We start from the raw sequence: 22921 nt of genomic DNA, 5'->3' as shown, positions 1-22921 counted from the left end.
AGTTAACATTTTATGAATGCATAAAGAGGAATAGGAATCCTACAGTAGAAAATCACTTCAAAAGGACAAGAAATGCGACTTGTTTCAGTTTCTAATGTAGATTATGGAAAAAAAATTAAAAAAAAAAACAAATAACAAATAAGCAAGAAAATAAGCAAACACACAAATCAACAAACAACATTATTAAGATACTTAAAGCAAAAGAAAAAATAATTCAATTTTTCCTTACATTTCAGACTGTACATTTGATTTTGATTTCATTATTCCACCAAGAGGCTCAATACTGTTTAGGTAAGTAAGAAGGGGAAGGAGTTTTAAGGCTCTTCTGATTTTTGGTCCCTGAGCAAATATCTTGCTTTGTGACAGACATTTCAACAAGGTACAGATAGTCAACAAGCATTTCCAATTTTGTTATAGCCATTATGCTTGCTATGAGATAGGGATACAAACAAAAAAAGAAAAAATTTCCTGCTAGTATTGAGTTTATATTTTAATGTGAGAGACAAGTATGTATACAAATATTTACAAACATGTAAATATGCATATGTACAAATACATACAATAAAATGTGTATGTATATATATATATATATATGTGTGTGTGTGTGTGTGCTTTCTACATACAGAAATGAAGAAAATATAAAGACAACACATAAAGATACATAAAAAACTAATTACATAATTGGTGCAAACATATAATTGCATGAAACTTTTAGTTTCTGAACAAATCTGTACAAAAATAAAAAAGACTTGCAAAATAGTCCAAAAATAGCTTTTTTAATGTTCATTATTATGTTCATTTTTATGTTCGTTTTGCTATAGTTGGGGGTGGTGCAGGTTTTGGTCCCTTTAAGAAACTAATCCTTTCAGATTGATTTATTTCTTTCTGATTCCCAACCCCACCTAGAGGATACATTATCAATTCAGGAAGCTAGGACCTTTGATTAACAAATTCTGGTCAAAAGCGCCCCTTTGAATTCCAACAGGAGATCCAGGCTCTTCTAGCCCCCATCAGCTCTGAGCCAACTTGAGCTGTCCCAGCCCCCATTCTAATGATCTGCTCAGGTTTCCCAATCCCCACCAAGCAAATTCTAGCCCTCAGTGAAACTCAGTGAAGAGACAACTTGGGATTCCACCCACAGGCCCCTTTAGATAATAATCTCTCATTATAAAAGAGCCAAGCTGGAGTCCTTTCTTTGCAGAGGTCACAAATATGGCAGCATTAAGCCTGGCATGCCAAGGATCTCTGCCCACTGGAACACTATTTCCAGTTGCCCTCTTATCTCTACCTTTACCTTTTACTAACTAGACTTTAACCTTACTTCCAAACCCCATAATAAACCTCTTTTATCAATCTAGGCTTTTGGGTCTGTAAATTCCTTCACAGGGGACTCTTGAGCCACCACTGGGCCTCATTTAACTCTCTATCTTTGCCCCAAATCCAAAGGGGTTGCAGGAGAGTTCTATTTGACTCCCTGTACCCCGAACCTGCTATTAGACCTCAATTAAACCCTGATTTCATTTAGGTACCCCAATTCTAGACCTTGTCAGGAGGATCAGAATATCCTGAAGGAATGGGTAATAATCTATAGAATGAGGTGAGGAAGAAAAAAAAAAAAAGTACTTTCCATCATTTCTTTAAAATGTTAGAAAGAAAATAGACTACATTACTTCCTATAAAAATGTCATTTCAGTGGTTTCTAACCTTGATGATGATGAAGTTCATCATATCTAACTGAATGCTTTCTGATTTTATGTATATCCCTTTCTTTTTCTTTATCTCACCTTTAAATTAGAATATAATTGATAAGTACACTCAACAAATGTTTGTTCAAATACAGAGGAAATCATATAATCACCTTCTGACGTATTACAGTGATGAACCAAAGACACAGCTTTGATCAAAGTTTACTTTCAGCAATCAAGATAGGCACCATTAAAAGCAGATTATTACATTTTTATCTCAATGATATGTTAGAGTATATTATAAGATAAATTTTACCACAAAGGCTTATGATTTACCCATGGGGAGAAATGAAAGAGAGCTTGACATGGTGTTATGGAATCATGATGCTACAAAGATGCTACCTATCACAATAGCTTGACATATAATAGATGCTTAACAAATACTTGTTTCTTGATTGGGTATACTGCTCACAAATATGCTCTTATATATTCTTGTATATTCCTCCCATTGGTATTTGAAATTCTCATATTTGTCATTGCTTAGAATAAAATGTTATTGTTTGAAAACTTATCTAGTCCATTTCTTCCTTTCAGAAAATATATTTGAAATACCCCAAAGCAATATCATCAATTCTGACCCCTTCCCAGAAAACATTATTGATCTCAATAGACTTTCAATGTAATTTTAAAATTATCAAAGTCTTTAGTTTTTTTTCTTTTGGATGTTAAAGGAACTTTTTAATATTTCCTTTGCCTCATTTTACATCAATATTATTTTCTTACCATTTCCTGACAAACTCATATTACTGTATTTTTTATAGTAACAAAGAAAAAAAAATAGTTAAGTAGTTAAGTTTGTAATCAACAAAGCCACCACATCTGATAATACTCCAAACTCATACTTTCCTAGCTCTCTATTGAGAGGTTTCATTTTTTTCTCTCTTAAAAAAAAAAAAAAAAAAAAAAAGATTGCTGCAATTAATGAGCATAGCTATCTCTTAGCATTTACTTTCATTTATATTGTTGTAACCATTAATCTCTTCAATGACATATCTAATGATCTTTGCTTTTGTTTTGTGTTATTTTCAGTCTTCTTCTTTCTTGACCTCCCTTGCCTGAATTCTGATACTCCTTTTGGTTTTTAAATAGAGAATGGCTCATTAAACACATTTCCATCTCAAGTACCTATCACAATAGCTTGACATATAATAGATGCTTAACAAATACTTGTTTCTTGATTGGGTATACTGCTCACAAATATGCTCTTATATATTCTTGTATATTCCTCCCATTGGTATTTGAAATTCTCATATTTGTCATCGCTTACAATAAAATAATATGCCAAAATTTATTATTACTAAATTCCCATACACTCATTTTCCAAGTGGGTTTCCAGTTTTTGTTGTTATTGACTTGGTTACCATAAAGAGTTCTGTAATAAACATTTTGTTATATTTGGAATGTTTCTTTATGCCCCATGCTGCATTTACTGGGCTGAAGATGGTATATTTTAATGTATTTCCTCACATAATTCAAAATTGTTTTTCAAAGTAGTTAGACTAGCTCATTGTTACACCAACAGTGTATTAGTGAGTTTGTACTTCTATAGGTTCAGTATCCTTTTCTAATGACCTTCTTCAGGTTGATTTTTTTTTCATTTACAGAGGCAAATCTAGTTACCTTCACTTCTATGAGATTTACTCATTACTCCTGCTTCAGTGATACAGATGGATTTGGGTTTGAGTATATGTGTGTATATGTGTGTGTGAGGGGAGCTTCTAGGTATATACACATATACATATGTAAGTATAGGCATATAAGTATATAAGTATATATATCCACATATATGTCTGTGTGTATATATATATATATATATATATATATATATATATATATATATGTATGTGTGTGTCTGTGAAGAAAATTATCTTAAATTGAATATACTAAAGATCAAAAGGTTGCAATTTTGGAAGAAAAAACTAAACTTTGCAAAGTATATTTATTTATTTTTATGCAGACATCTTTTTCAGGTAAAACTATATGTAGTATTTTTATTACATTTCTTCTTTGGCCCTAACAAACTCAGCTAGTCACACAACTTCAGTGAGAAACTATAACCTTAATGAAAATTAAGATACATAAGGATAAGGGAGATGAGTTTCCCTGAGCAAAGAGAGTAGGGAGTGTACCTCCTCTTATTCTCCTAGGTTCAACTCTTGGGCTAATTACAAGGAATAATAAGGTCCCAGCAGCCTAGGTTAGCCTGGTCTGAGAAATTTTCTTAGACTCTAAGCAGAATATTGCAGGAGCTATATTAAACTGTTATAGAACTACCACTGTAGGCAAGATAATTCTAACTATGATATAACAATAACTTTCACCCTGACAAGGTCTCCTTGTAAAATATAAAACAGAGAAATGAGTAAAATCTATGCCCATGAGCACAAAAAGTGCTTATAATCCAACAGAACAACCCATTGATATATTCTTATAGAAGATCTCTGAAGTCATTAGTATGTGGGTTTCTGATAATCCCTTCTGTTTTATGTAGGGGATTCACTATATCTATGAGAACAAAAAAAGATAACTATAAAATTAGAATTGTTCCATATAAATAGCAATCAATTTTGGCTAAGAACTAACAAAAAGCTGCTATTAATATGATGCATTAAAGTTTGCAAATGCTTTATGTTATCTCTCTTGAGGGTGAGTAGATATAATTTTCCCATTTTACACATTTTCTAATTGAAGCTTGGAATAATTTATTTACTATTTTAGCAAGAGTTAAAAAAGTTTTTTTCCATCTTTATTTCCAAATTTGATTAGCAAATATTTCTAAATGAATAGTTATGCGACTATTTTATCTCTGCACAATGAGGAAATAAGAACTGTCTACTTAAGCTACCAGATTTCTACATAAAATGTATCAAATGGCATGACATACTTAGCCAGGCCTATAATTAATAGTGTAAACTTAAAATACAGTGTCATTTATTCCTTCCCAATAGATTTCTCTATTTTAAATATACATTATGCAAACAAAAAATTCATATATTAAGCTTATTTGAAAATTTGTAAGACTCAGAGTCTTTCAATATTTTCTTTTATATTATTGTGATCATCAAGTAATTTTTTTTCTCTTTGTACAGTGTACTTAACTTTCTACTTCATTGCAGTGTTTCTCTGTATCACTTGGAGCAGCAAGGTGATGCAGTAGATTGACCATGACTTGATTCAGGAATATCTGAATCTAAATCTGACCTTAGTCACTTACTAGCTGTGTGACCCTGGGTGAGATCCCTATTTGCTTTACTTTTTCATCTATAAAAAGGCAAACTTCTAAAAAAAAAGAAAGAAAGAAAGAAAGAAAGAAAGAAAGAAAGAAAGAAAGAAAGAAAGAAAGAAAGAAAGAAAGAAAGAAAGAAAGAAAGAAAGAAAGAAAGAAAGAAAGAAAGAAAGAAAGAAAGAAAGAAAGAAAGAAATGTTAAAACTTTTTAGAATCTTTGTCAAAAAAAAAAAACCCAGGAATAATGTATATGGAGTCACAGAGTTGGATATGACCGAAAAACAGGAAGTAACACTTAATTCTTCATTTTCAAAGTTCCTTGGGGCACAGTGATATTCCTTTTTTGCAAATATTAAAATTTATTCAGTCATTCCCTGATTGACAGGTACCCATTTTTCTCTAGTTCTTTTCTACTACAAAAATTGCAAACATAAAACTTTTGCATATATGAGATATTTTCTTCTGTTTTTGAATCCTCTTAAGTACAATTCTAATATTGATACTATCTATCATCATATCAAAGGCTATGTCAATTTCAATGATTTTAATGTAATGACAAATTGACTTACATAGTGGTTTGACCAGTACAGACTGCCAAAGCATACATTAATATATTTTCTAAATGCTCTTCATTATTTGTCATTTTCCTTCTCATCTTATGAATGTGAGGTAAAATCTCAGAGTTATTTAAAAATGCATTTTTCTTATTAATGATTGGGAAACATCTTTTCATATGTCTGTACATAACTTATATTATTGCTTTTTTAAAACTTTTTGTTCAGGTCTATTATGATTTTTCCTAATTAACTTCCTCATTTTATTCTAGTGTCATTGATTTTATTTTTGCAAAAAAAATTTTTCATTTTTTTTTATTTTATGTTTTCTGATTAGCTCTATCAATTAGTTAATAATTCCTTCCTTATCTAGAGATTGAGAAGTTATTGTCTTTGATTCACTCAATTTTTGAAACATGTAACATTTTTTTGTTTTGTTTTGGTGAGATATCCATTCGGATCTAATTAGATATATGGTTCAACGCAATTAAATTTCTGTTTCTTCACTTATAATTCTTCAAGGATTTTGTTTTCAGGCGGTCAGATTCTATTATTTCTGCATGTTCAAAACTCAAATTAAAAGATATAATAAGTATATTTGTTTGGGACAGACCAGAATAAGAAAGTTTCTTAGAATAATTCAAGAGTCCAGTGGCAACAGAGTCAAAAAGTACACTAGTAGCATTTGGTATGCCAGTACTTATGTGATATATCTGGGATCTTGTCAGTTTGGTTGTTTCCTTCAGATATACAGAATGCAGCCCATTCCTTCCTGTCCTTATGCATGTTCTCTCCTAACTACTCAATATATTTGTTATCTTCCTCCAATTGTACAAGACATTGAGAGGATTCATGGTTCTCTGAGTACTTGTCATCTTAACTATATTAGCTGATAATGGCTTACTGGACAGAGAACTAGATCTGGAATGGTCTCTCTTTTTAAGTTTTTTTTTTTTTTTTTTTTTTTTTTCCCTATAATTATATTCTAAAGTTGTAATTACTTTCAAAATATCATCTAAGGTAATTTTGGAATTTTTTAAAATTTACATAAAATGTAGAATGTACTCTATATGTGTATACTTTTCTGCATATAATGCATTCTAAGCACTTATAGTAACTGAAGCAACATTTGCATAATGTCATAATGCATGCTAAGTATATGTATATCTACACATATGTATCCAGTTTTCATGTACCCCCTGAAAGATTCTTTTCCACTAAGGGTATGTCTATTTTTTTGAGAAACAATAGAAGATTGATTTGAAAATCATAGGATACCTTGCCTCAGTCTCATTTCATGTCATTTGAGTAGACAGTATATAGCTGAAATTCTGTTTTATGCATTTTACTACCTTTATATCGGCCTTTTATTTCTAACATATCTCAGGGTGTCAAGAGTTATGTAGAATAATATTTTAAAATTACTTCATGCTGAGAGAGACCACTTTCCTTTATTAATGTACAGTAACAATGGTGAATTCCTTTAATTTTGGTCCCAGAACACAGCATCTCACTTTTTGTTCTATTCTCAGTGAGATGCATAAATTGTCAGAGTCGATATGAATGCACAGCATTTTCCATATTAATATGTATTCATTTAAGGAAAAATGTTATTTCACTTTTAGCACTGAGTCTATTGCCAATTTTCAAGACAATAAAATCAGATTGCAACTATTCTCTGTGTTTTGTTTGTTTATGTGTGGTCCCACTGGAACATTTATTTTCACTTTTGTTTTTCCAGGAAAGGATTAGAGTTTAGAAAATCCCCCAAACTGACTACCTCTTGAAAATACAACTGAACCTTGAATTTATTTTATTAAATTTCAGTAGGACTCACAACCATCTTGGGGGAAAATAACATAAACAAAAACAAACTATGACACCACAGGAGCCATCAATATTGATAATTTAAGTTGATTTCATTGAAAGAGATTTGCATGTTAACAAGAAGGAAATAAATAGTAGCTGACAGATTCTACTGCTTCATTTCTTCAGAATATCTCCCAGACAACTCTGATTGAGGAGAATTCTAAATCATTCTTTTGGGATACATCAACCATACTTCTTAGAGAACTTGTTATTATTGGCCTAGCAAGGAAGAAAAGCTATCACTTACTGTTTATGCTTAATAGTACCTTACTTGATAGAGGTAACCTGAGCTCAAAAAAAAAAAGGAAATAAATTTGATTGGTATGACATTTAAAGAGTTGCATTAACTTTAGTAGTGTTTCCATTTTTATTATATTTACATGGCCCTGTCATAAGCATTAATATTCCTCCAGCTAGTTAAGTTCTTCATTCCTTTAGGAAGTACTATGTAATTGAATCTGCAAGGATTTGGGGATTCTGATAGAATGATATTCAAATACATTATTAACCCTGTAGTTATCTGGAATGAAATTCACCTTTCTTCTACTGTCTCTTGGGTTTTATTATTATTCATAAAACTTGCTTCAAAATTTTTTGGAAGATTGATAGGTTTTGTTTTATGTGTTTGTTTAGTCTACAACTTTGCTAAAGCTATTAATTGTCTCAATTAGCATTTTTCTTATTCCCAAGACTTTTCTAAATACTTTATCAAAAGTAAATATAAATGGTTTTTACCTCTTTACCTATATTGCCCTTTTTTGTTACTTTTTTTGCTTTGATGCTATTATTAGCACTTCCAGAGAAATATCAAATAATAGTGAATAAAGGGAATAATCTTCTTTTACTCCTGGTTACTTTCTAGTATGACCATTTTATGTCTCCATTTTATAAGATGTCTGCTTTTTACTGTAGATGAAAAATTTATTTATAATATCAAAATGGTCCCTAGATGTTAAATTCTGTAGGGTTTCTTGTTTGTTTCTTTTTCTAATACAAATGACATACTTTATAAAAGGCTTTTTTTCACATCTATTAAAATAATCATCTGTAAAGTAGACAATTCATGTTAATTTAATAATTTCATACTTTTCCTACTTCTGAACTATTCTTTCATCCCTATTATAAATCTAATTTGGACATGATGAATTATTTCTTAGAAGAATTCCTGTGGTGTATTTAATGGAATGTCATTTAAAATTTTTGAATCAATATTGCCAAATGACACTACAGATCCTCAATGTTTTATTCTTTCATAGATTTGACACTAGAAATATATTTGTTTCATAAAATAAATCTAGTAACATACTTTCTCAATTTTTGAGAATAGTTAGTAGTAATAGTATTATTTAATATTATTATTTGAAGTTTGATAAAAATAATTCTGTGTATCCATCAATATTGTGGGCCAGAACTATGAACTTGAAACAAATGATTCTTACAAGGTACTAAGTCAGTAGAATTGATAGAGACAATAGTTACCTAATTTAGCATAGTTCAGTATGATTGATTTAATCCTATAAGGAGAGGTTATGGGTCAGAACTAGAAACAAGGTATTAAGTGGAACTGAGGAGACAATCGTTAAATCTAGGTTAGCATTGATTTAATCCTATAACAAATAATGGTTTCCTAGTGATAAAATGATTGGTGTATACTCAGTGTGGAACATATAAGAGAGAAGCTCTCAGGGCCAGAAAAGGACAAGTGCTCTAGAAGTTCTCTGAGGCTGAGACAGATTCATTCCATCTTCCACCTTTGTTGTGGCTGGAGGCTTAAGTACAAACCCTTAGAAGTCGGGGAGATTCAGAAGCCAGAGCTCAAGCTCTCAGAACCAAGATTACAGAAGGCTTCTAAGAAAGCTAACCAGGCCACAGAAAAGGAGACAAGACTTGGAAAGAGATAATGAATAATTTGGACTTTAATACCTGGCTGCATTTGGGATGATTACTGAACTGAAAGTAAGGCTGTCTCCAGATACCCCAAGGAAACCCCAATAAGAGAAGATTACATTTTAGAGAAAAATATTTCACATCAATATTAGAAATAATTCACATATCTAATTTAGTGGTAGTTATTAGCAGTCATTTCTGTTTCCTGTTCTGTGATTAGGTTATTTAGGATCTCTATATAGTCTTCTATTATTTTAGGTTCTTCATATTTTTAAGATATTTAGGTGAGCTTTATGAGCATACATTCTATCATAACCAAGGCAACTAAGATTAATTAGGTAACTTTCATTGAACAATTTAGAAAGGAAAACGCTATTTTGTCTATTGCTTTCTCTATAGTGGTCTGACCAGAAAGCAGTTTCTGGTTTTCCCAGAAATTCTTGAATTATAGCTGTTTTTTAATGCCTGCCAATAGCTATTAGTTTCATTATGTACAGAAGATCAATAAACTTCCAAATTCAGGGCCTTTCAAATTAATTTTATTCATGTATAATAATAGTTGCTATCTACATAGTGCTGAAAAGTTTACAAAGTATTATCATTATTTCATTTGAACTATACAACTACAATTAAGTACTATGCATATAATTATTCTTTTTCAAATAAGAAAAATCAGATTCAAAGAGATTTAATCACTTGCTCATACTTACATAACTAAAGAGCATCAGGGGTAGGATTTGACTCCAGAGTTGACTTATTCCAAGTCCACTATTCCAATTTGACAGCCTATCTTTCTACATATGTGCCAATCAAAATTAAAAATGGTTCTGTAAAAATCAGGTATCATACAATACTTTTCTCCTGCTGTTACTATTTTGACTTTCAGAGTCACAAACTAGTTTAACGATACTAATCTCAATAGTAATGCATTTATTTAATCTTTGATTCTTTGTTTTTTGTTTTGTTTTGTTTTGTTTTGTTTTTTTGTGGGTTTTTTTTTTTTGTCTATATTTTTTAACCATGTGTTGGGAACAAGAACTTCTATATCTTAAGTATAATGGTATAGGTTAAGGAAAAGCATATTGGAACTGAAGTGAAAAGATATTGGTTAAAATTTCTGCTCTACCATAAATTATTCAGTTTCCTTATCTCTAAAATTAGACTATTAGAATCAGTTAGTTTGTGTGTGTGTGTGTGTGTGTGTAATTTGTCAAAAACAATTAGGTTGGAATCAACCTGTAAATGGATAATACTCTGAACTTATTTAATAATCCCTGGATTAGAAACCAACTTGTGAAATATGTCTCTTTCCTGTACATGACTTCTCATTTTTCTCAATCCCTTTGATTTTGACAGTCTGGTAAACAGGTTCCAAATAGGGCCTTGTTTATGCTTTCTTAAATTCCAATTCTGACCTCATTCAAGTTTTTCTCAGAAGGAAGCACTTTCTCAAATAATTCTCTAGTGTCAGGCCACTAAAAGAGATCTAAGTAACAGAAGTAATGAATCCTTTTGTACTAAAAAAAAAAAAAAAAAAAAAAGACTGGCAGATATGATTACAGAGCCAGTATCTGTAATATATGAAAGGTTGTCTAGAGCAAGAGAGGTACCAGCAAAAGCTCTGAGTTTTGTGAAAGATGAGAGAGCGGTGACTTTACATTATAGGCTTTACACTATAGGCTATAGAGCTTTAATTACTAGGAGGATTCTAGAATGTGTTATTAAAGATATGTTTTAGTGAGCAGCTAGGTAAGGAAATAAATATTGTGAAGAAACGAATGTTTTAAGAAGAATAAGCCATGAGAGAAAAATTATATTTCTTTTTATCATTTATTTTTGCTGCTGTTTTTGTTGTACTATTCACTTATTTTAGTTGTGTTCAACTCCTGATGATTCCATTTGGGTTTTTCATTGCAAAGATGACTGGAATAGTCTGCCTATTTCTTCTCTAAATCACTTTATAGATGAAGAACTAAGTCAAATAGGGTAAAGTGACTTGCTAAGAATCACACAAATCGGAGTGCTGAGTCTGGAGTTGAACTCAGGAAGAGGAAGCTTCCTGGCTTCCCTGACACTGTGCCACCTAGCTATCCATAGATTTATTAAAATAGTAAATCAGGGAAATATCATATATATATATATTGTTTTGATTTTAGAAAAGTGTATTTTAAAACATTTTCTGCCATTCTTGTGGAAATGATAGAAGGATCATAGAACAATTAAAATTCATGACTAGTTAAAGAGATTCTCTCAGAACAATCATCCATTAATGATTTGCTGTCAACTTAGAAGGAATTCTCTAGTGAAATGTCACAACAATTTGTGTTTGCCTCTCTGCTGATAAACATTTTAACAATAACTTGAAAAAAATCAGAGATAGTATACTTTCCCATCTTCAGGTGACAAAGTATGAGACATAGCTAACACAAATGGCTTGTACCATGAGCTGAAAATCTTTATTATCATAATTTTTATTTTCAAATATGATTTAGGAGGCCCTGCTTGAAGGCCACAAAAAAGCAGGAGGCTAGATTTAACACTTTGGGTTACTGGTTGCTGACCTCTGGTCTAGTCCAGTCTCTCAATTTTAAAGATGAGGAATTTGAGACCTATAGAGGTTAAGTCAAGAATGTTTGATTATCTTCCTCTCATTTTGAAAATGTGGTTGATCACATGATGGGTTATTGCTTTCTTATAAACATGGGATTTTTACAAGTACTCTCACCTTTACTTTCCTTTTGTATGTTATGTCCAGAATATTTAAATATCTAAGCCACACCTTCCAATTTTAAATGTTTTCTTTTCAAATATCCATAGGCATTGTATTACCTTAAAAAGTGTAGTGCAGAGTGATTTTATGATTGAATATGGGACTTATTTTACTGAAAATTTACCAGGATTTCTGGAGTTAAACTTCCCTTTGATTCTGACAGGACTATACTTTTGAAAGAAAACATGACTGGTCATTCTGCTCTTACAGTTTTCTCTCTTCTCTCATTCTGGTGGCTCAGGTAAATTTTGTCTCTCCTTCCTGGCCTACCTAAATTTTCTTTATTTGTATCTAAGCTAAGAAACAAAAACCTAATATTGCATGTGCTTGCTGTCTCTCTCTGTCTGTCTCTCTCTGTCTCTCTCTGTCTCTCTCTCTCTCTCTCTCTGTCTGTCTCTCTCTCTCTCTCTCTCTCTCTCTCTCTCTCTCTGTCTCTCTCTCTCTCTCCGTCTTTGTCTCTCTCTGTCTTTGTCTCTCTCTCTCTGTCTCTGTCTCTCTCTCTCTGTCTCTCTCTCTCTCTCTGTCTCTGTCTCTCTCTCTCTGTCTCTCTCTCTCTGTCTTTGTCTCTCTCTGTCTCTCTCTCTGTCTTTGTCTCTCTCTCTCTCTCTGTCTCTCTCTCTTTCTCTCTCTCTCTCTCTCTATTTGCTAAGGCAATTGGGGTTTTTAAGTGACTTGCTCAGGGTCACACAGCTAGGAAGTATTAAGTGTTTTAAATCAAATTTGAACTCAGGTCCTACTGATGTCAGGGCTGTTACTCTATCTACTGTGCCATCTAGCTGCTGCCTCTCTCTTTTTTTTTCTCTCTTTCCTCTTTCTCCTTTTCTCTCATTTCTTTCACTCTGTGCTAGTAGTTGAGATTTTCCTCCAGTCTTGATAGTTCTGCTAGGCTTAAAATAGAAAATTCAATTTTGTCTTCTTAATAGAAATAATTGTAAGTCTTATCTCTTTAATATTATTGCCAATAGTTGCTGTTGTTATTTTATAATATGTAAGTCATTATTGATATATGTTAACATAATGATCACCTGGATAATATATGAACCATATGTTTGTTAGTTTGATTTATGTTAGTTTAGCAAGTTTATTACTGAGTTAAGAATTCTCTTGAAGCCAATACTCTTCCAATTCCCAATAAATAAAGATTTCTCTGGAGCAGGAAAAAAATGTCTTGTTAACTTTTATGATTCCTTGATGCTGGCAAGTTAAGATTGAGGCCAAATCTTTTAGGATTTCTGACAACCTGATAGATTAGAAGATACAGTGTACTCAACAGCTGGAAAATTGGGAGTTACATACAGTATGACAGACTTAACAAATGTTTAATCTAAGAATCTCTTTTATGTCTTTTAAATCAAAATCTATCATTGCATTAGTTTTACTCAGCTTCTTGGTTAGATCACAAACTCTTTAATGTCAAAGTCCATAACTAATTTTATCTTCCTAAGTGTCTTCACTGTACTTACTGTTACATTGTGTGCAAGGAAGGGGCTTAATACATACTTAGGGTTTGAACATATGAATTATTTGGTATAAATAATTCCTAAATAAACAAACTCCTGCTACTAATTCAGATCAGCACTCTCTAGGGAATTATCTAGAACCCTGAGAGGTTAATTGTATTATCCTGTCGTCCTCAAACTGTTTAAGTCGAGGGCCAGTTCACTGTCCCTCAGACTGTGGGAGGGCCGGACTATAGTAAAAACAAAAGCTCACACTCTGTCTCCATCCCTCAGCCCATTTGCCTTAACCCGGCGGGCCTCATAAACGTCCTCCGTGGGCCGCATCTGGCCCATGGGCCATAGTTTGAGAATCCCTGACTAGACTCAGTATATATCAGAGGCAGCATTTGAAGATAATTCTTTATGATTCTCTATCTACTAAAAGACAATGTCTATCAATGCACATTGGTTAAACAAGGTTTAGCAGCTTCTACATTAAAGGATCAGAAGGCCTGGAAAATAATATTCCGGAGAGCAATGGAGCTTGGATTACAACCAAAAATCACCCACCCACCAAAACTGAGTATAATCCTTCAGCAGAATATGTGAACACTCAATGAAATAGAGAACTTTCAAGCATTTGTGATGAAAAGAACACAGCTGAAAAGAAAATTTGATTTTAAAATACAGGACCCTGGAAAAGCATAAGGAGGTGATAAGAAAAAAAGTGATAAGAATGTGTATCTGTTTGCATTCTTACATGGGAGGATGATCCTTGTAAATCATATGAATTTTCTGATTATTATGGCAATTAAAAGAAGTATATATAAAGAGAGCATGCAGATGTGAATTGAATGTGAAGGGATAATATCTACAAAATAAAATTAAGGGTTAAAAGATGAATGTATTGGGAGAAAGGGAAATAAAGAGATGGAATAACAAACTATCTGTCATAAAAGAGGCATGAAAAAGCTTTCACAGTGAAACAGAAGAGAGGGGGAAGAGACAGAGGGAATGAACCCTACTTTCATGACATTTGGCTCAAAGAGGAAATAACATACACACTCACTGTGGATATAGAAATCTATCTTACCTTGAAGGAAACTAGGAGGGCCAGGGGATTGGAGAAGAGGGAGGAGTGAAAGATGCATATTGGGGCAAGGGGTGGTCAGTAGCAAAATACTTTTTTTTTTTTTCAAGTCAAAATTGGTCTCTTTATTCAATTCTACTCAAAACATTTAAAAAACAACTAAAAGAATCTCTTTTGTAACACTACAGATGACACTTTACCCCAGATCTAAAGCCATTCCAATATCTGCCCAAACTTTATTTCAAATTAATCAAGCAAATATTAGGTGCCTACTATATGCAAAGAGGTGTAGCTTCATAAAGGAAATGACCATCCTTTGAGTTAAAAAACACAGATTCAAGTCTTGTCTATGGCAAATATCTTGTCCCTCATTTAAGTTATTTTTCTTTTTTTTTAATTATAATTTTTATTTACCAGATATATACATGGATAATTTTACAGCATTGACAATTGCCAAACCTTTTGTTCCAATTTTTCCCTTCCTTGCTCCCACCCCTCTCCGCCAGATGGCAGGTTAACCAATACACATTAAATATGTTAAAGTATAAATTAAATACAATATATGTATACATGTCCAAACAGTTATTTTGCTGTACAAAAAGAAATGGACTTTGAAATAGTGTACCATTAGCCTTGAAGGAAATCAAAAATGCAGACGGACAAAAATAGAGGGATTGGGAATTCTATGTAGTGGTTCATAGTCATCTCCCAGAGTTCTTTCGCTGGGTGTAGCTGGTTCAGTTCATTACTGCTCTATTGGAACTGATTTAATTCATCTCATTGTTGAAGAGCCACATCCATCAGAATTGATCATCATATAGTATTATTGTTGAAGTATATAATGATCTCTTGGTCCGTCCTGCTCAGCATCAATTAATATAAGTCTCTCTAGCCCTTTCTGAAATCATCCTGTTGGTCATTTCTTACAGAACAATAATATTCCATAATATTCATATACCACAATTTATTCAGCCATTCTCCAGTTGATGAGCATCTATTTAATTTCCAGTTTCTGGCCACTACAAAGAGGGCTGCCACAAACATTCTTGCACATACAGGTCTCTTTCCCTTCTTTGGGATATAAGACCAGTAGTAACACTGCTGGGTCAAAGAATGTGCACAGTTTGATATCTTTTTGAGCATAGTTCCAAATTGAGTAGCAAAATACTTTTGAGGAGAGCCAAGGTGAAAGGAAAAAGAGAGAATGTACAGGGAGAAAATGCAGTTAGTAATAGTAATTATTAAAAGAATTCAATTAATTCCCCAATTACTAAATGATCAAATTATATGAATTATGCCCAAAGTACTATAAAATCATGGATATCATTTGACCTAATAATAACCAGAGATTAGGGGGAAAAGAAAAGGAAAAAAAAACTATATGTACAAAATATTTATAACAGGTCTTTTCTCAGGGAAAAAATAAATTGTAAATTTAGGAGATGCATGTCAATTAGTAATGGTGGAATTCTGGTATATGATTTTGATGGAATATTATTGTTCTATGGGAAATGATGAGGAGGATGCTCCTTCATGAACTTGAGCAAAATAAAATGTATTATGTACAAAAAGAATAGCAATTTTGTGTAATGATCAGCTGTGAATGACTTTGCTATGAATTTATAATGAATTTATAAAGAAAAATGTTATCCCTTCCCAGAGAAAAAAAAATTTATAGTCTGAATATAGATTGAAACATATTTTTTTCTCTCTTTTTTCTTCAGTTTATCATTCTTTAAGGTTTTTTTGGAGGGGTAGATCTCTGTTTTCTTTTGTTGGATGGTTAGGGTGAGCAGGAAGAAAATGTAGAACTTTTTTTTAAAATGTGAAAAGTCATTTTACGTGCAACTGTGGAAAATGAAAAAAAGTAACTATTTGGACTTTTAAAAATACATATTGGTTGATTAGAATTTCCACTGAAATTTTTCATATTGTTGTGCTTAATGTATTTTAAATACATTATATAAATACATTATTCATTATAATAGTTAACAAGCTATTTGTCACTGCCCTAAATAAACTACCTTTCTTCATTTTTCATTTATTACATTGAGATTTTTATTGATATTTTATATTTTACATCTCTATAGTATCATATATACTACTCCATCTTCATCTCCCAGACAGCTATCCCATATGACAAATACTAATTTTTGAGAGGAAAAGGGGACAGGAAGAAAAAAGTACAACTAAATGATACATTGAAAAAGTCCAAAAACACAATTGGACTAAAAGGGTCCAGTTATATATTTCCTATTCTATAAAGTGGTATGTTTAGAGTATCTTATCCTATCTCTTCATTTGAATTTAATTTGATTTTTATAATTTTAATTTATTTTTTTCTTTACTACATTGTTATTTCCATACCTGTTGTAGTTGCTGTATGTATTATTTTGTTGACTCAGTTTCTTTCACTCTATATTACTTCATATAGTTACTTCCATACTTCTATAAATTCATCACACAATTTCTTAAAATACAGTAATATTCCATTATATGAGAGAAAATAGGATAAACAAGTGAGGGACAATAGGAAAGAGGTAAATATACACTTAGTAATCATGTGTGAAAAAAAAATTATAGCAACTTGTTCTGATAAAGACCTCACTTTTCAAATATATTGAAAACTAAGTTAAATTTAAAAAGAGTCATTGTTCACTTGAAAAATTATTAAAGGCTATTAACAGGTAATTTTTAAACAAAGTAATCAAAGGGAAAATGTCCTAAAATGTCCTAAATCATTGCTGATTAGGTAAGTACAAATTATGATAATTTTGGAATGGAATGGATTTAACCACTGATGTATACCTGCTTCAATTAAAACTAGGAAAAAAAGCAGGAGATGTAAAGGATCACAAATAGTGGGGGAACTCTGGGTGAGGTACAAGACCCTCCAGCACAGCCAGGAAACCTGTTGACACATCTGGTTCAGTTGCCCATCGCCCACTAGGGAAATCTCAGCCTTCCTGATAAATCAGGGGCATGACAACCTGTGTTGTAATTAAAGCAGAGTTATACTAAGTGACAAGGAGACATGAAAACACAATAGCAAATAGTTTAAGTGGCCCTGCTTGAGCAGTATCTCATAGTTAGCATATGCATAATATGCTATAATTATGTAAAGGTATTATGGTATATAAAGCTAAGAGAATCTGGAATAAACAAACTTCATGTTTTACCATCCACAAGAGTTCTGCCTCACCCATGATAAGGATCCGGGATGGTATCAAAATCCTCCAATGAGCAGGTTCGGACATTATAGCATATGTTACTTTTTAAGAAGATTACAATATATATAACCAATGAAGAACTTATAATAATACAGGAGTAAAGAATTTTTTCACAGAATTTTTGACACAAAGAGAGGATGGACTGTTCAAAAGGCATGGGTGATGGATGTCAGATAGATGACCAGAAATTTCTTCATAGCTTGGTCTACTATCTGTCTAGGCTTACATTTTATACTACTTTATTCACTCTATGACACGGCTACATTGCTTATTCAACTTTTACATTCAGTCTCTGATATCTGTGTTATTGCCCTATCTCTTCCCTTTTATTGCAACACTTTTTCTTTTCACCTTGCCTATATGTTTCATTGAGTTTCTTTTAGATTTGACTCAGGTTCTGCCTCTTTCAGGAGTCTTTTCCTCCAGCTACCATATCCTTTCCATCTAAAATTACTTCCTAGCTATTCTCTATATTTCAAATATGTGCCTAGTTATTGATATATAGTCTTCCTCATTAGAATCTGAGGCAACCATTGAGTACAGGTATTGCTTTTATAACTCTTTTTCTCTCTAGCAATCGGCAAAGATCCTTGCTGAAGTACTTAATAAATATTTGAAGACTTAAAAGCATTGAATCCTCACTTAAACAGAAAAAAATCCAGAAATTTTTCAATCTATAATGAAATGCACAATTTGCTTAAATTTAGGATAAGCAAGTTTTGTGATAGGCAGAATTGTAAAGGCTTGAAACTCCAAACAGGTATGTTAGAATCAGACAACTGAGCACTTAAGGCTAATTACCTATTCACTATGAGACAATGACTCTATTAGCATATGTTTGGGAAAATGGCTCTGCTTACTATTGGTGCTGGGCCAGTGTTTGATGTTAAAATAATCTTAGGCTAGGATTAGAGGATGGGGTGAGAGAGGGGAGACTTGCTCTTGGCACCAGGACAAGGAGGAGAAAGGTGGAGATTTTGGACTCCAGAATCAAGAAGAGATCTTTGGCAAAACTCTTGGCAGTTTGCCTGCTTCTTTAACTTCTCCCCCTAAAGACCATTTACTTATCCTGACTCTAGCTGATCCTGAGATGTCTAGGGAGCTAGTTTGGACTTAACACAGAACTAATACTTTTATTTGGAATCTGAAATGGATAAGAACTTTCACACTTCTTACTTTAGTTGAATAAGCAAACCCTCTAACAGTGGTGTTTAACAAGCAACTATAGAATCTTACCTAAAAACACTAAACTAACTGAAGTCAGTGAGGTATTTTATCCACCACACTACAATATAAAGATATTCAATGAATTTTAAATAGGGATGTATATAGAATATTGGATTCCAGGTTTGGTCCCAGAAGACCCATGAGGGTAGAAATTTAAAGCCCCTAGATGCAAAGTAATACATAGTCAATCAGCTAAAGGAAAATGAAGATTTATTAGTTTGATAACATTTTCTATTTTCCTTCAATTTGCTTTGCAAAACAGATTATGTTTAAAGTGTGATAAAATCAATAAAAATCCTAGTAATCAGAAAGATTGGGAACAGCATTATCTTTTGTGACATTGGATAAGTCACTCAGCTTTTTCAGAGCTCCCAGAAGTCTTCTAAACTGATAATATACAATGTACTATATAGATTAGCTACTGATCTACATAAGCAGAAAGAAGCAGGAATTTGTTACTCCTAAATTGAATCTTCAGAAGAATGATGACAGAAAATTTCATTCATTGCAACTAATTGTGGCCAAGATCTGAGTGTTAATTAGTTTTTGTTTGTTTTTAATGAAGAGCAGAATGTTTATATGGAAGTTCAATTTTATTGTTGTCAAATGAACATAATAATTGTCATTAACTATTTCTATTATATTCCAAGCAGAAGTACTACTGTGCCTTAATGAATAAATGGTGTTCTCCTAATGGGTACATTAATTACATACACATAATTAGGGACTTCTTGTAATAATGTAAAGAATGTTTCTAACTAAAAAAATTAAGAATTACTTAAGAATTATTGTTTACCCCATTGATTTACATTTCCTTGGCAATGAAAAGGTCATCTTGAACATGATTTTAATTGAAATCTAGCACATTAAAAATAGTGGAATACAAATCAATGATGTTTTACTATATTATAGAATGTTAAGAACAAAGTAGAGAATAAATTATACCAAATCCACTTATCAACCTATAATTCATGGATGCATAATTTATTTTTCAGTCTTTTGTTCTATGTAGATTCATTTGATGGCACTTAAAAAAGAAGTTTGTTTTTATGCTTTGTTCACTTTGGCATTTTAGGCAAGTATTTATGATAAGGCTATCATAAATTATATTTCAGATTCAATTACTTGATGGATTTTAGAGTTATTCAATTTTCATAAGATATGCTAAAATAAAGTTAAGAGTATAATTTCAGCTTGAAAATTTGGCATCTTATAATAAAAATGTTTTCTTTGTAATTAGTAATCTATTAAACCTAAATTATACTTAAGATTTCTTTTATTCATTTAGTTTTTGCTCTGGAATATTCAGAAGCTGTCATTCAATTTCCACTGAAGAATTCCTCTATTGCTTTACTATGGCATGAGGATAATATAAGGTAGCACACTTTGCACAAAGAAAACCCTTAATCAACATTTGCTGAATTGGATCTTTTGAATGATAGCTTTCTAGTGGAAATTTATCTGAGTGATCTTGGGTTCTTGGAAACTATACAAGGGGAGTACAGTATAAACAATAGCAGATCATACCAAGCTAGAAAGACTTGAAATACTGGCCAGCAATATCTCTAAAGCCTTTGCCATAGAACTAATATAGACAAATATAAAGAGAATTCATCAGTAGTTGATAACTGGTATATATAGGTATAGATATAAATGCTACAACACACCATGAAAACTATTAACCCAAGCCTAATAAATCCAAAAATCTATATAGGGGGAGGAAGTACTCCTACTAACAAAATTAAAAAGCTTTGAATTGGTGAAGAATCATTGACCAACTAAAGAATGGCAGACCCATATCAGGAAGCTACATTTTCTGTTTGCAAGACCAGCACTTTCTGGTAATGCATGCTGTTGATTTGGTTTTTATTTTGTTTTGTTTTGCTTTATTTATTATTTATTTTTGACATTCTTTTTTTTTTTTATCTCACTCCTTCTTTCTACCTCTCCCACACAAAGTGAGAAGACAACCAAAACAACTTATTTCCATATTTTCCTTATCAAAAAAGTAATAGAAGTCAGAGTTTATTAGTTTTCTCTCTGAAAGTAGACAATTTTTATTTCATGACCTCTTTGAAATTGACTTAGATCATTATATTGATCAGAGTACTCGAGGTTTTCACTGTTATCATCATTACAGCAAATATTTTACTATGCTCAATAATTTCCTGGATTCATTTCACGTCACTTTGCATCAGTTCATAAATATCTACCATTTTGCTTTGTTTTGTTTTGTTTTGCTTTTCTAAACCCTTCTCCATAATTTCTTATACCATGATACTACTCCATCATAATCATACATTACAACTTGTTCAACCATTCCTGTATTGATGAATATTACCTCAATTTCTAATCTTTAATTTACCACATAAAGAAAAGATATAAATACTTTTAAAAAATGAGTCTTTTTGTTTTCTTTGATCTTTTTTCAGGGATACTCTTAAAGTAGTATAGATGGATAATGTGATATACACAATTTTATAGTTCTTTGGATATAATTCCAAATTTTTCTGCACAAATAGTTTATTAGGCTATCCCCTCTTTGTCATTTCTGATAGTTCTGAGCTGGAAATGTTATTTTCAATGAGCTCTTATACTGTTTCTTTTCATTTGTTCTATTCTACTTCTTATATTCTATTTGTTCTATTCTACTTCTTATATTCTACTTCTTAAGCTCTTTTCTCCAGTGATATTTATTTTTGTCTCTTTTATCATTAGATCAATTCTGTTTTTAAGATTTCATTTATTTCATTATTTTTGTGCCTCTTTTATCAATCTTTTAAATTTTTTTTTATTACTTTCATTTCTTTTTCCTCTTTTTTTCTTATCTCATGTTTTAATTCTTCAAGGAATTCTTACTGAACTTTCATCTAATTAGGACTTTTTTTTTTCTTTGAGGCTTTACTTGTAGCTATTTTTACATTATCTTGTTCTAAGGTTATGTTTTGGTCCTCCCTGTTACCATTGTAGCTTCTTATTGCCAAGTTTTTGTTGTTGTTGTTGCTGCTGCTATTTGCTCATTTTTGGAGCCTATTTCTTGACTTTGAGTATTATGTTTAAGTTGGTCTCCATTAACTTAAGTGTAGGAAATGATCCCCTTACTGCCTCTTGACTGAGACTCCCATAGACACCTCCAAGGTCCTTGGGTGGTGCTGCTGTCACCTCATTGCCACAGATCTTTCTTGCCAATCTCCTAAATTGTCATAGTCTGGGGAAATGTTTCATTCTAACCTTTTGTTGTCCCTGCAGATAGAAAATTTGATTTGAGGAGTTAACTTAAAGTTGTTTGGAGGAGAATGGTGGGAAAGTTGAGCTGAGGGCCTATTTCTAATCCACCATCAAGATTAAGCTCTCTTGATTTATTTGTTCAACTCAATAGACATACCTTTGGATTGATCTCTGATAAATATAATCTTTTAGATTTGAATTTTTCCTGAAGTTTATAAAGATTTATTTATATTCATATCCTGTCATCTAATGTGTTAGTCATCCTTCTGAGCTTCATATCATTGGAAAACTTGGTCTGTCATCTGTACCTTTCCCCAGAACTGCTAAAATGAAAATGGCCTATTTATAAGGCATAAGTGTTGAAATCAATTTCATTCAATCATCATTGATAAAGGTCTGCTATGCAGAAGGTCCTGGGGGAGGTGTTCATCTAGTGTCTGATTTAGGGCTTTGTATAAGAAATCCTTTGGAGGATATTTGGACACATTTTATGGGGAGATAAATGACATAGCTTTTCAAAGAATTGTCAATGACAGTCCTTGCAGTCTAGTGGGAAGTAAACAGGACCTTTGTTCTAGTCTGAGTTTTACCACATACAACCTTTCTTTCTTTAGGATTCTCAATTTCTCTGAGCCTTAGGTTCTTCATTTTGCAAA

This window comes from Sminthopsis crassicaudata, chromosome 6 (genome assembly GCF_048593235.1).
Source record: "Sminthopsis crassicaudata isolate SCR6 chromosome 6, ASM4859323v1, whole genome shotgun sequence".
NCBI classification, from domain to species: domain Eukaryota; kingdom Metazoa; phylum Chordata; class Mammalia; order Dasyuromorphia; family Dasyuridae; genus Sminthopsis; species Sminthopsis crassicaudata.
The sequence above is the reverse complement of the archived record's forward strand: the minus strand, read 5'-3'. Positions refer to the sequence as shown.